General features: G+C 32.6%; 1 protein-coding gene across 5 annotated transcripts in view; it reads right to left on the bottom strand.

The window, feature by feature from the left end:
* The window catches only part of LOC127841945 (uncharacterized), a 472,965-nt gene that overhangs the window by 111,031 nt on the left and 347,231 nt on the right, over positions 1-14,703 (bottom strand). The window lies entirely within an intron of this gene.

Here is a 14,703-nt window from a genome sequence, read left to right as displayed (position 1 = left end):
CACTAGAAAAAAAGTAACATCTTAGTTAATAACCAGTATTTGTTTTACTATTTTCGGAATGGGGCACGGGCTTTTGAATTCGGAAAAATTGCGTGTGCGTGATTCAAACTAAAAGTAAATTGGTAAAGCTTGTTTTTTTTAGAAATAATAATTAAAAAAAGTGTTTATAACATATTTTTATAAGTTTTAACTCATGAAGCTGGATACGGTATAATATGGATGATTGTATTGATTACAAAAAAAAGAACGGAAACTTTCAATTGGGGATTACTCATATGCGAAACAATGTACCTTTTAAAATTGGGACTTGCATAATCTGACAACAGAAATAACTACGAACACATTTGACACATGATGCAAAAGGCGGTTGACTGAAACGGTCTATGCACTTTTATTATTTAATATTAGCAAACGTCTGCAAATAACGGTCACTTTCACTACTGCTACGTGTACAAACAACCGTGATATTGATGTGATGATCTGCACTACACGTCCTCCAACACTCCTGATAAGATGGCCACAAAGTAGATGTTACAACTGTCTTTAGAGAAGGGCCCTTATGCATTATGATCTCGCTGAAACCGACTTTCATTAATCGCAAACACTCGGATGCGTTCATTGACTTGTGGTTAACAAAAACATGTTTTATGGATTCCAACGAAATGGATTTCAATTTTTCATTCTTGCAGTAGACAGTAAGACGGTAAAATTTAAGCATGATATCTTAGTGTATATAATTTAATGGCGTACTAGTGTCAAATACTTCAATGTAAGCAATTAACGGATACTTTATTATTACCCGTTATCTTAAAGAGTACATTCGATTTCCTTGTCTTGTAAAATTTTCCGTATATCACAATTTCGCTACTGATCTGAAAATGTATCTATATTGACAATGTTTTTCGTAATATTATACTCTTTTTAATTCAATGGATATTTTACTATGTATATATATCAATCATGTTCACGTATGTTTGTTTCTTAGTATTCAATTTAAATGTTTTTCTTAAAGTTATCTTGTTTTTATTATATTGCTGTTTTAAAAAAAATGTTCATATAAATTAGAAACAATATGCCTATTTATTTAATGTGAATTTCTGTTTCATGCATATTATTTCGTGTTATGCTGTGAGTGTTTAACAATCAATGCATTCTTTCCTATTCCCGCGCAAAAGATTTCGTGATCTACCTTATGTTGTCAACAGGTCAATATAGTCAATGCTTTGTAAGGTCTCATTATTATCAATAGTCCATGGTAAGAGTCTGTACAATCTGTTTTATAGTGACAGTTAAACTTCAGCCGTTTAGTTTTACCTTGACATTTGAGGTGGGTTCATGGATATTACACGCGACACATCGTTGTCTTCTGATTGGAATTTATGGAACTTATTTTTACACGATGAATGATGAAGTTGCAAATCGCAGATATTGTGTTTGGGTCACGTTTAACTTGTGACCTCTAAACGTTACCTTGAGTTTTATTAATGGAAGAAAGGTATATACGCGACAAGAAGTATCTTTATAAAGTTCATTTGTGGTTAGTTATTTTGAAGTTGAATGATGGGTGACAAGCTGGTTTATTGTCAAACTTTGAATGCTTACGTGCTCTACAACTTGAAACATCAATCCGTACAAAAATTTTAACAACAAAACTAAAACATCAAAATATACAAATCATTCTTTTAACGGATGACTATATTTTAAAATGCCATACAATGAATTGTGTGTTTGTCTTCAAGAAAGCACAAAATTGTTACGCGCAATAGGCCTCTGGTTACACCGGTGTGATGACGTCTGGTCCTGTCTTCGGGAACGCTTGGAACTCGAACCTGGCCTCGTGGTCATTCAGTGACAGAAAGCGTGTGTTGGCGTACGTTACACTACTTAAGGTATTGAAAGATTAAGCTCGAGTCCACATACATACTGTAATTCGCAGAACAAGGGCAAACGTTCAAATATAGGTTAATAACGTTCATCATTCGGACAAAAGGTTACAAAACGAATCTTATGAATGCTGATGTTCGATCTGTGTCATGGGAATATAAACAATGGACACTCTGTAACATAAAATGCACTATATATACTTATCGCGTTTACTCGAACTTCATTAATAGTAAGCATAGAGTTAATGAATATCTACACAGCTATATCACAACAAAAAATCGTTTACACAATTTTAAACAGTGCAATAGTTAAGCAAGAAATAATACGATTCACCAAATGTCGATTAGAGATTTAGATATTTGTATTTATACCCACGTACCTGTTTGAATCAGGTAGTACCTTGTACCATTGCCGTTTTGGCTCGGTTATGAATAACACGAATGCAGCATCACTTTCACGGAATAAAGAGGACTTGAGACAAAAGCCTCAAAAAACACTTTAGCTCCTTTAGTGGATTTCCAGATATTTTCTACAATTATAGTTAAACAACATTTCATATATCTTAGTTATTTAAATAAAATGTCTGGAAGAAAACGTACGACAGCATTCAAATTCAATAATAAAAAGATCTTAAAATAAAACGTTTGAATTTAATAAACTTCAACAACTGCAAGCCCACTATCTCAAAAGTGAACGATACATAAATAATCACATATCGATTTCGTTTGTATAGGCTTCTTCGATATTTTTTTCTATACACAAGCAACCTGTTCAAATAAGATTCGACGAAAAACTGCGTCAGGATTGACGTGCTCGAATTCTTTTAGCTACTTGTACCGCCTGTTGGTTGGTTGTAAGTCACATAACTGCGATCGGATTCGTTCCACAGAATTTGACAGCTTTTGTCAAGCGTCAGTTGAAGCTATGTAATATGAAATTGTGGTTCGGGTCATGGTTTGGCTTTAACCAATCTTGCTCCCGTGTGTCTAAAGAACATTCATATTTGTACACTATCATATATCATGAATACTTTATATTCATATTGTAAGTATATCTCAATCAAACATCATCGAAATAAATCGTATTATTTAAGTTAGCTATATATTTAAATATACTGGCATTTCAGTCAACCTATTTTTTAGGAAACATAATTGATATGGATCTAGATAATACATTCTCTCATAATATGTTTTAATCAGAAACATAATTGATATGGATCTACATAATACATTCTCTCATAATATGTTTTAATCAGTTTCCATAGTTGCATGTTTCTTTGGCGATTACATGCATAAGCATAAACCAAAGTTACTTAATTTTGTGACACTTTTGTCCACGCAGTGAACTAGATAGCTACTAGATAGCTTTAAGCTACTGAACGTCTGCCACATTTATGAAAGTTCAAGTCACCGAACAACGGGTTATTTGTTGGTCACAGCATCGGTCAAAGCATTTTAATTGCGATATTAATTATTCCCTAACTGCCTGAAAACAGGGTTGGGAGGCGAATTTAGACAAATCAGACAAGATGATTTAAAGTTTTGTTTACATTCTAAAACCAGATGTGCACAACTCACGTTAAAGCAAAATGTGACTAGTAGGTATATAAGCTCGACGTTTTTCCTACACTGGGCCGTTCTTTCGAGAAAACTGCAAGTAATTCCCAATTAGCGTCAAGGGAGTGCAGAGGAAACTTGGATTATACTGTTTCGGTTTTCGTAACACGTCTCTTTCTTTTATTAATATATATTACGGAATATATATATATATATATATATATATATATATATATATATATATATATATATATATATATATATATATATATATATATATATATATATATATATATATATATTTATTTATATATATATATATATATATATATATCTATATATATATATATATATATTAAATTGGACTCGTGAAAGACATAGAAGAACATATCTTATAAAATATATCAAACTAGAATTATGACTGTTATGAATTGAAAACACTATACGATCAATTAGACATTTTATAACAACAATACAAGTTTATGGAAAGACTTCTTTTATTTGTTTATCCCGTTTGAAGAGCCAAAGTACTCAGAGACATTAAGTCATAGGGTTACAATTTTTTGTTATAACATGGTTGTTTGTTAAACAGCGTTCAATGTCATAATTTACAATTAAGTCGTTGCCGACTTTGTGTCCGGTTCTCGAGTTTTCACCTAAAATATCGATGGACCCAATTTAAAATGACGAACCTACATTTTTGGCATTTCGCGATTTTGATACTGTGCAAAGCGGGAAATCAATGCGCATATATCCCCATAACAACAAAATAGTTAACCAATCGCAACAGCTCAATACAGTCACGTGATGTAATAACAAACCGCAATTGCTTGAAGTCAAAATGACGAAGCTGAAAAAATGGTAATTTCGGCATTTTGCGCGCTAATTAATACATTAAAGTATCAATAAAGCCATTTATTTTTAAGGTAAATTGACGAAACGTAAACTTTTGCTTATATAATAATTAAATGATGTACATTTTATATCGTTGATGAACGCAAAAAGAGATCAAAATAATATAACATGTTGAGGTCATAACTAAGTAACTTGTGGCCACAACTAATAGCTTGTTCCTACAACTTATTTAGTTGAGGTCTCAACATAGTAAGTTGTTCCTTCAACTTAATAACATCTGGCCGCAATTAACTAAGTTGAGACCACAAATTAATAAGTTTTGGGAACAACTTACTAAGTTTGGACCACAACATAGTTTAACCAATCAGATAGGCCGTTTCATCTTTACCGTTTTATCACCGTTATACCCCTTATACTCGTACTATTGTGTGTTTGAGTTCGAGCGCCGATTTGAGCACTATCCTTGTAAGCTATGGATCCCGGTATTAATCCCCTGTCTGACCACTTGCCTTGTTAGCGACTGGGTTCAGGGTTCCATCCCCGGTCTGAGCGCTAGCAACGTAATCGTCGGATCCCGGTTTCGAGTCCCAAAGCACTCGATTCATAAGAGAGTGGTCAATGTGTTTTGGATTTGAACCCGGGACCCTTCTTGTAAACGGCGATTGCTCTGACAGGTGCTCGATCCCGGTGACAATCGCTTACGTGGCGAGTGCTAGATGCCTAAGTTTTCGACGGAACAATAAGTCCAGCGTCATTTCCCTAGACATAGATAAGAAGGAATTTGTTGGTGAACAGTTTGGAATGCCTGCATCCCGTTACGAATATGACCTATCTTCATCTCACAAGCTTTATTCATTGGAGCTCAGTGGAGAATGGATAGGGTTCAAAGGTAAATGCATGCAGGGTATCATTTTAAGTAATATTGTTAATATATTCAAGTATTTTGCAGTCTGATAGTTGCAATATTTTACTATATAAGAAAAATACATGCCACGTCGATCGAATGCATTAGAATTCAGGTGATTTACAACGAACGTGCATTTTTAATATTTCAAACAGCACTCATTTGCCATATTTGACTTAAAGTTATGATAAGATCTGATATTATTGCATAAACTCTATCTATAATGCCCTCTGGTGGGGTGCAGAAACTTGGAAAAATGAGGGTTTGAACGGAAGAAATCATGCATTAACCAGGCGTTTCACATACCGTTCAAGCCCTGTTATGTGTTTTTCATATCCATAATCTGGTCCACACGCAGTAACTTCCCTTCTCCAGCCTTCGACGACTTTCCAAGCATAAATGGGTAACTAAATAAGCACCAGTTTCCTTATGCATGCAGGGATAATGACAATGCCTATTTCAATTCTCTTTTCAACTTATACCATCAACAGTCTCTTGACAACAGCTTTATTGTATTGGCAACGTCAATGAAGTTAAGGTTATTTACTCAACACTTTCAAAAGACTATGCTGTAAATTTAAGTGATTATGTACTTTTAACGACCCTGCTGTAAATTCCAAAATAATTCCCCATTTCTTAATTTGCGCGGCTGCATTTCAACTTTGCATTAATCCACTGTTTAAACACATTTTAAATCGTAAACTGCCTATTCGAAGGTAAAGCCTCGTCATTTTGGATGATGACCGAGTGAGGCATATGTAAAACACAACCTTGAACTGTCTTGAAATAATCGAATTCTTTTGTCGATATCGAATAAACAAAACATTGTTTTCAATATTATTTTAATTTATTTTGGTATGTGTGATTTGTTTATGCAATAATCGGGCACTCGGGCAGGAACGGATTTTTCGAGCGCCCGCAGATGATCCTGCCCTCGAAAACGTGTATTATCCCTATATTAATTACAAAAATTGTTACTTATGACAATTGCTGTGTCCATACTTTGTATGGAAGTATTTTACAGTGGCGCTCTGTGGGAGGCTCTACATGGTCTGACAGTCAAATGTCTGAGTCTGTGGGTGAGTCTGAGTGATGTGAATAAACATTTGCAATTGAAAAATATTTCGTCGTTATCTTGGGCACTATCATCACTCACACAGCTAGAAACGCTTAATATGGAATTGTACTCGTCGGTCTTTAAGAGGCAATCCGTGGTCTGAATATAAAGAATGTTAGTTTAAAGACGTTTAAGATGCAATTGAATGAAATAGCGTCGTTATCCCAGTCACTATTATCACTCACACATTTAGAATCGCTTAGCATTAAAGCTCATCCAAACAGTCTCTTTCCTGAACTATCGGGCGCTCTCAAAGATCTTAATATGAAGTTTCTGAGTCTGAGTAATGCGTTTTTGAAAGAGGAGGAGGAGGAGGATGTGGAGGAGGAAGAGGAGGAGGAGGAGGTGGAGGAGGAGGAGGAGGATATGAACAAAACATACAAGACTTAAGCCATTTTTCTCACATAACGAACTTGTTGTTAATACAACAAACGAGCTCGCCCTTGCCCAATATTTCTTTGAGCCAACCAGTTTTCGTTTGTTTATGTGCAAAAACTTAAACTGACATAATACTTTTATTAACGATTTATATTTTTATATATTTATTTCATTGACTGACAACAAGCACATATTACATACCATAATATAACATACATTTTTTAATATAGTCAATCTTGGCAATGGTACTTATCAAACTGAAACACTTTTTTATAATAAATTTATGGAAGCATAATTTTCATAGATAAAGTAGATATCACTAAAGGCTAACATGTTTAATGACATATACCAATTGCATGTAAAATATGCGCACATTTAATTCACCACATAACTTGTAAAACAAATCCTGCTATAAAAAATGAATACTTGCATTACAAATATTAATTGTATTGTAAATATAGTTCAATCATTTAATAACTTTCATTTTATTATCCCTGGTTCCAAATCGTTTCAAAACTGTTAATGTTTCAATTTTAACCTTTTGGTACATTTCCTGCCGATTGAAAAATGTATTATATGCACAAGTACTTCATTACAATTGTATGAAACCACGAATAAAATTGCATCCTTCACATTATGACCGTATTTATGTGCAGAATATTAAAGATTGAAGGTGTATATGCGTTTATGGGTTTCGCATCATTAGAACATATCACATTTCTTAATTTCACACTATTACCTGTGTAATCAAAGTATACAGCATATGCGATTGAATAACCCGATGTCAATGTGAGCTCACTTTTGATTGGCCCATCTACAGTGTGATCTTAAATACCTTAAATTACCAAACATAAATTCACATGATATAAGATTTATGTTGATATAAACTCATTTTACCTGTGTTGGTAGTACAGTCAGCACCCCCGTCAGCATTGTCTATAAAGTTAAACAAACATGTTTATAAACGAATATACTATTTTTACAAAACACTTCTTAGTATTTATGAAAAAAAGGTCTTTCAATACTATGAGAATATTGCCCTTTTGAACGCATATAAACTTCTGCTAGCAAAAGCATGGTAAAAATAAAATGCAGGTCCTTTAATCTGTTAATTATTCTTAAAACTTTCTTCATTAAAATCCTTCAGTAAGCAACTTTCAGAGACGTGAATGCTTTAACTTAAAGCTTACATAACACACTTTATTGTTTTGAACGTGCTGATGAAGCGTTCAAACACACACACACGAAACATGATCTACCTACTGCGACACTTTGACTCAGCAAATACTATATGATTATGACCTAATCGAGTTCAAATCTGTGCAACATATGACGTAATGTTCTTGTGAAACTACAATAACTTGAATGTTTGTGTTAAGTATTTTAATTCCAAACGTATACTAGTAAAAACTATTCGCCCTCACATATAAATTCAGCATATATATCTCTATATTGGCGCACATCATCCTTTAGATATCAAATATTGTAACAAATAAATAAGTATTTATTATTTTGACTCTAACATAGTTATATTTGTGGAATTATATCATTGTACCAGTGTGAGTTACAGGGAAAGACCAATTATAATGTTGTTAGAACTTTAGGTCCTACCCTTTTTTTTTTAAATAGTTTTATTCCTAAGTATATTTTGTAGTTTTGAGATTATTTTGGAAATAAAATATGTTTATTAAATAGTGTGAGTGGGATATTCAACCAATTTATTGCCATTTTAAGGACACATTGTATTAGGAAGCAAAACGGCCATATTAGGAATAGAATTTTGCAAATTATACAAAATAATTTATATTATCATTAGTATTATTTATTATTATTATTATGTTAAGACAGATATATTACTTTAACAAGTGTGCCGTCCTTGTAAGATTACGTTAATTGAAAGCCTTAACTCAGGAACGTACCCGAGCGTATCGATCACATTGTTAAGGGATATTACCATCTGAGAATATGAAATGAACAATATCAAAGTTTAAATTATTCTTTTAAAAACTTCAGTAACTTGAATGTTTGTGTTTAGTATTTTAATTCCAAACGTACACTAGTAAACATATTCGCCCTCACATACTTATTAGCATATATACCTCAATATTGGCGCACTTTACACTTTAGATATCAAATATTGTAACAAATTAATAGGTATTAGTTTTATATTTATTCTTACATAGTTATATTTGTGGACAAGCTCAATTATATCACTGGAACAGTGTGTGTTTGATATTCAACCATTTAATCCCCATTTTAAGGATACATTGAATTAGGAAACAAAACTGCCATAGTTAGTATAGAACTTTGCAAATGTATTACTATTATCATTATTATTATTTATTATCATTATCATGGTAAGAAAGCTATATTACTTTAACAAGTGTGCCGTCCTTGTAAGATTACGTTAATTGAAAGCCTAAACTCAGGAACGTACCCGAGCGTATCGATCACATTGTTAAGGGATATTACCATCTGAGAATATGAAATGTATAAATCTCGTTTGTCATGTAGACTGGTTTTCATTGTAGTGTACGCAATAGAAATTCATTATGAAAACGATGAACACGACCTTTTTAAAGACATACCTTTGGAGTTTAAAGTGTTTGTAATGCATTTCGACTCCCATACACACATCGGAATGACTTATAATAACGTAGTAGCGGACCGCAGGCAAACGTGTATAGTTTTATCTTTAGCATTACATACACGTTTTTGTACGACATCAGATGTAGGCTTTTTCACGAGTTAAAAGTAATTTTGAATACAATTACGTTCGTAGTAATATGATACGTAACCTTTTTAAATAGATATACATAAACCTGGCACACATGACTTTTGTTATTCTTGATTATCAAAATACAAAATAACATTGTTCTTAAGCGTAAGATTACATCTTTAAATAGGTTTTATGTTCTCTTAATGTAAATTGACATCTTCAAGTCTTTTACTAGATAGGTTAATACTACGTTAGAGTTGTACAAGTCATGTCAAAGTCATAGTTCAAAACGAAATCAACTGTAAATAACTTTTTTTTTCACTCGTTTCCTCTTGCTATGTTATTATATACACATAAATTTAAGTGCAACTTTTATATACCTTTGATACTGTGAGAGTCGGTGACAACTCTTGACATTATTTGATACTCGACTAATATAGATGCTGTCTGGTTCTAGTACTGTTAATATATATTATACAAACAGCTGCAAGGCTAGATATAAGGAAATTCAAAATCTCGAAAGCACAAATTCAATGTATTTTATTTATAACTCTGTTATAATTGTATCGTGGTATTTTACAAAACTTAGTGTATTTGGTGCTTTAGTAAAAGATGTTAAATGTGCATGCTCATAAACATTAAACATAAAAACACTTAAACCACAAAATGATAGGCAGTCGTTGCAATCAAAAACAGAATCAAGGTGTTATTAACACAATTATACGTATACATTGAGAACAGGATAAAAATAAAACGGTTTGTATCTAACATCAGCATGTGTATGCACGCGTTCGAAAACAATTGTAAATAAAGAAAAACATGTATAAACCGGTCATTCATAATAAATGATGTTTAATCGTTGAAACAATATAATACAACCAATATTATATTGTAAATATTTCATTGTTTATCAATTTCATACAATCAAAATCACTTTTGAATACGATATTCATTTTCAAATTGTTACCTCTAAGTATCAAAACTCGATGTCCAAACTATGTTTATCTAAATGGAAAACACAATTCACGACATTCCAATATCAGGTAAAACCAAATTATTAACCATGCCCTGAGACTCAACGTAATAATATTGTATCAATTATTCAAAACTTTACATAACCGAAGGATGTTAATAACATAGCGTACCTTCATTTTAAATTTAGTATCGCAGGTGTATCTTAATATAATCGTCTTCGAAATTAACGAGTGTTACCGTTATGCGTGATGATACACAAAGGTATGTGCGAGTACATTTCTATTTAATATTTTTGCTCTACGTTAGTTGTAAGTCAGCACCATTTTAGCAAACTGTTCTTCAGTACACATATTGAGATCAACAAGAGAGTAAATGGTAACAGAACCAGCACCTCATGTCTGTTTTGCAAAACCGATATCAGCTTTAAAGAAAACATTCCAGTTATGGATTGGGGCTTTCCGTAAAGAGACGAAACTTAAACAGAGACTAGGTAACGCATGAATGTCAATTTAAAAATGAACAACGGATAGTAATTACACAGATATAATGTTTATGTACTTTAAACTCTGTTTTTGTATGTGTCTGAAACCGAGGTTGTCATGAATTCGACCTTAAATGACTATATTTGAATTGGTACTGGGTGATACATTTACAAAAATAAGTGCTTGTAAATTAAATAATGTTTTCCATTTTGTCGTTATCGATGTTTTAAAAAGCTTGGCAAGAAAACAAATTGAGATCAGAGAATAAAAAGATCGATTTCCATGTCAAAATAAACAAAATATTTCCAAGTTTCTGGTTGTTAAATCGGAATAAAATTTATGGAACTGTTCTATTATAACTGATATATCACAATTATTTAACAACTGTTTCCACGATTCATATAAACAAGTCTTATATACGCGAAACGAAATTGGAGATCATATGCTCAGAACTCAAACGTCTAATAATGCAATTATTTCGTGAAGTAACAAAACCTGAACAGAAAACTAGATCATCGCGGAAGGTCAATGACGAAGCACAAAATAAGGACTGATAGTCAATAGTTGTATTGTTAAGTGGTTAAGGAAGCGTGCACGGTAATGCCTGTTGTCAGTGTTAAGTGGTTAAGGAAGCGTTCACGGTTATGCCTGTTGTCAGTGTTAAGTGGTTAAGGAAGAGTGCACGATTATGCCTGTTGTCAGTGTTCAGTGATTAAGGAAGCGTGCACGGTTATGCCTGTTGTCAGTGTTAAGTAGTTAAGGAAGCGTGCACGGTTATGCCTGTTGTCAGTGTTAAGTGGTTAAGGAAGCGTGCACGGTTATGCTCGTTGTCAGTGTTAAGTGGTTAAGGAAGCGTGCACGGTTTTGCCTGTTGTCGGTGTTAAGTGGTTAAGGAAGACTGCACGGTTATGCCTGTTGTCAGATAAAGTTTTTAATGTATCTGAAAGCCAAGATTGCCATGTTTTCTGTCGAAGAAATATCTACTGATTTACTATCAAAGCACAGGCGTTAATTAAAGAATGTGTTTGTTTTATTACATTAAACGTGTGATTGCGCTTCAAAATTATATGTTTATTTAATTCTACTTTCGATTTTGATTTCGTGTATAAACATGTTTTACGAGCATTCTTCTTTCTATCTATCTGTAACAAAATGAGTTTAGAAGATTCATTACATTATTACCTAACATATTATTTCCTCCCTTCTGTCATAATAATTCTGATGTGGATTATACCATCCGAATTAAATTGGTTGAATTGCCCAACGTGTTAACCTTAAATTAATTTTACCAGGATACGAAGTGTGTTTGCATTTGTCATGTGATATTTACAGTATATGCATGTGGATGTTTTATTCAAATGAACCTGTACACAAATTATTAAAATTGTTCAAAATGTTCGTGAAAAAGTTAACACAACAATTGCATAACTAAAATACGTTTACATATATTTCCGTCAGAATGATGTATATGATTTATAAATATAGTACCTGAGTTGCTAAACTTGTGTTTATACGCATAGTATTACAACAGTAATGCGCCTTATAGCTTTTGTTTTACAGTATTTATTCACTTATATGTAAATGTACAGTTTACCTGTTCTTTAAATCCAAAATAGACCAACGAACAGCAACAGAAAAAAAATCGATGTAACTAGTCATTTCAAGTCCCATGGGTTCCCTCACCCGCCACGTATCACATTTGACATTAATAAAGGCGTTAAGTATCAATCTTTTGTACAAAACGAGCTAAGCAATTGATCGAAGTTTAATATGAAATTTTTCTATTGAACACTGATCTCGAGCACGAAGCTCACATAATATGGTATCATATTGTTTACATACATTTGCAGCATTGGCTTTCCAAGATTGTGGAAAAGAAAATATGTTTTTAGTAGTCCTTATGCAAAGATAGAGCGACACGTTTGTTCAAACTTGGAATGAGAAACTTTAAATGTATACTAGAACACATTTTTATAAACATATGTATTAAGCGTACCAAATAAACTTTCAAGTAATGTAACCGAAGTCAGCATACGATTAAACTAAGTAGCCATTGCTTACACTGAGTTAATATATTTGTGACATTCTAATATGCGCACTGTATTCATGAAATGTATACAAAATAAATTATCAGTACCTCAACAATACAATAGGATTAAAATACCACACCATACAATTGTTTGCGAAACACCACTTTAAAGTCATTCCTTAATCTTGCTGAATGGAGATCATACAATATGCACTAATGCAGCTGCCAAAAATGGACCGAACAAATGTGTCTGTTTCAGCACAAGTAAGTTAACACGATATGGATATGGTATAATAAATATTCAAATAATACAATAAATTTTATAACCTTCTGTACACAGAAAAAGAGATATGTGTATGTTGTTTTGTATTGTGCTGTTTCGTACTGTTTTTGCTATTGGTCACGTGCATTAAATAAAGGACCACAAACTTGTATATAATAAGAATGCAATACTGCCATTAAAAGCCATATATTTAATTCTGAAATCGAAAATGTCTATAAAGTCGAATTCGCCAGCATGTATATCATGCATTTTGTACGATGTGAATCTAAATTTAGTTTTACGGATGATTTTATTTTCGAATCCCAGTCGTCAGGATCAAAAGGTTACCGCTTTCACCCCTTGTCTATCGCACCATACGTATTTCAGCTGATATAATCAATCCGCGAGTTATTATAAATAATAAAGAAAAAAATACATTTTGCGTTTGTGACGCTTTATGACAGAACTAATAATTACTCATACAAACCTGCTTTTTCAGTATACATGTATGTCTTTCAGTATACATGTATGTCAACCTTGGTCGTATATTCTATTGTTTACATTGTTTTTTATAACTGAGACAAAAAGTAGGACAATTTTAAACGAAACATTAAGAAAACGCGTTTCAACTCAAAAATTGTAATAACTGAACTATAAAGGTCTATTTTGAACAACTTAACAATAATATACAATGTTTAAACACTCCAATTCACAAAATTTGAATTCCGTTAATATTCTTGAGCACTAGAATTAAATAACGCACTTTTTCATCGATAATGATTTCTTCCTTTTCCATCAATAATATTGATTATCGAAAGCCAAACAGGAAATCGCGCAGTATAACGTTAGGTAGTGTCTGTCTAGTTCGTCTTAATAGCGATTGAAATGAGAAACTCGATCTGCAAAGGTTCACGCACTCGTATTTGCGCTTCAATTTTTATAAATTATCTTTATTTTCAGCTCGGCAACCTACCCACTTATGTTCACGTACGTCATACATGCATATTATTAACAATATAGTATTATTCAACACATCCATATAACAGAATGGAAATTAAGATTAAATCTTCAAACAATAACACATAATTTCTTTGAAATTCATCAAAACCTCGCTTGCGTATGTTAAAAATCACTACCACAGTTGAAGTTGAAGTCTTTTCTTAAGCCTACAGGACACATAACTCAAAAGAGCAACATTTTTTAAATACTTGCTTTTAAAATTGACGATTTCTGACGAGTTTATGACATAGTTTAAACACATACTTAATAACAATAATTATACAATATTTGAATAAATAATAATAGTAGTACACACATGTTGTTCGCTCTAGCAATTTTATAAGTTTTCAAATACATAAACTTCAAAAGAGCATTGAACAAAATATGAAAGCAATTTATGCTCAGGGAGCGACTCAGTCTGAAATTTTCGTCAAAAAAGATGTAACAGCAGTAATACAGATGCACGCCTGTCGGTAACGATTTTACATCCGTGTGCCGTCGATAAAATGTCGATATTAAATGTTATCGGAAATATCATGACAA

This window comes from Dreissena polymorpha, chromosome 8, assembly GCF_020536995.1.
Source record: "Dreissena polymorpha isolate Duluth1 chromosome 8, UMN_Dpol_1.0, whole genome shotgun sequence".
NCBI classification, from domain to species: domain Eukaryota; kingdom Metazoa; phylum Mollusca; class Bivalvia; order Myida; family Dreissenidae; genus Dreissena; species Dreissena polymorpha.
This window is presented reverse-complemented; position numbering and strand designations above follow the sequence as displayed.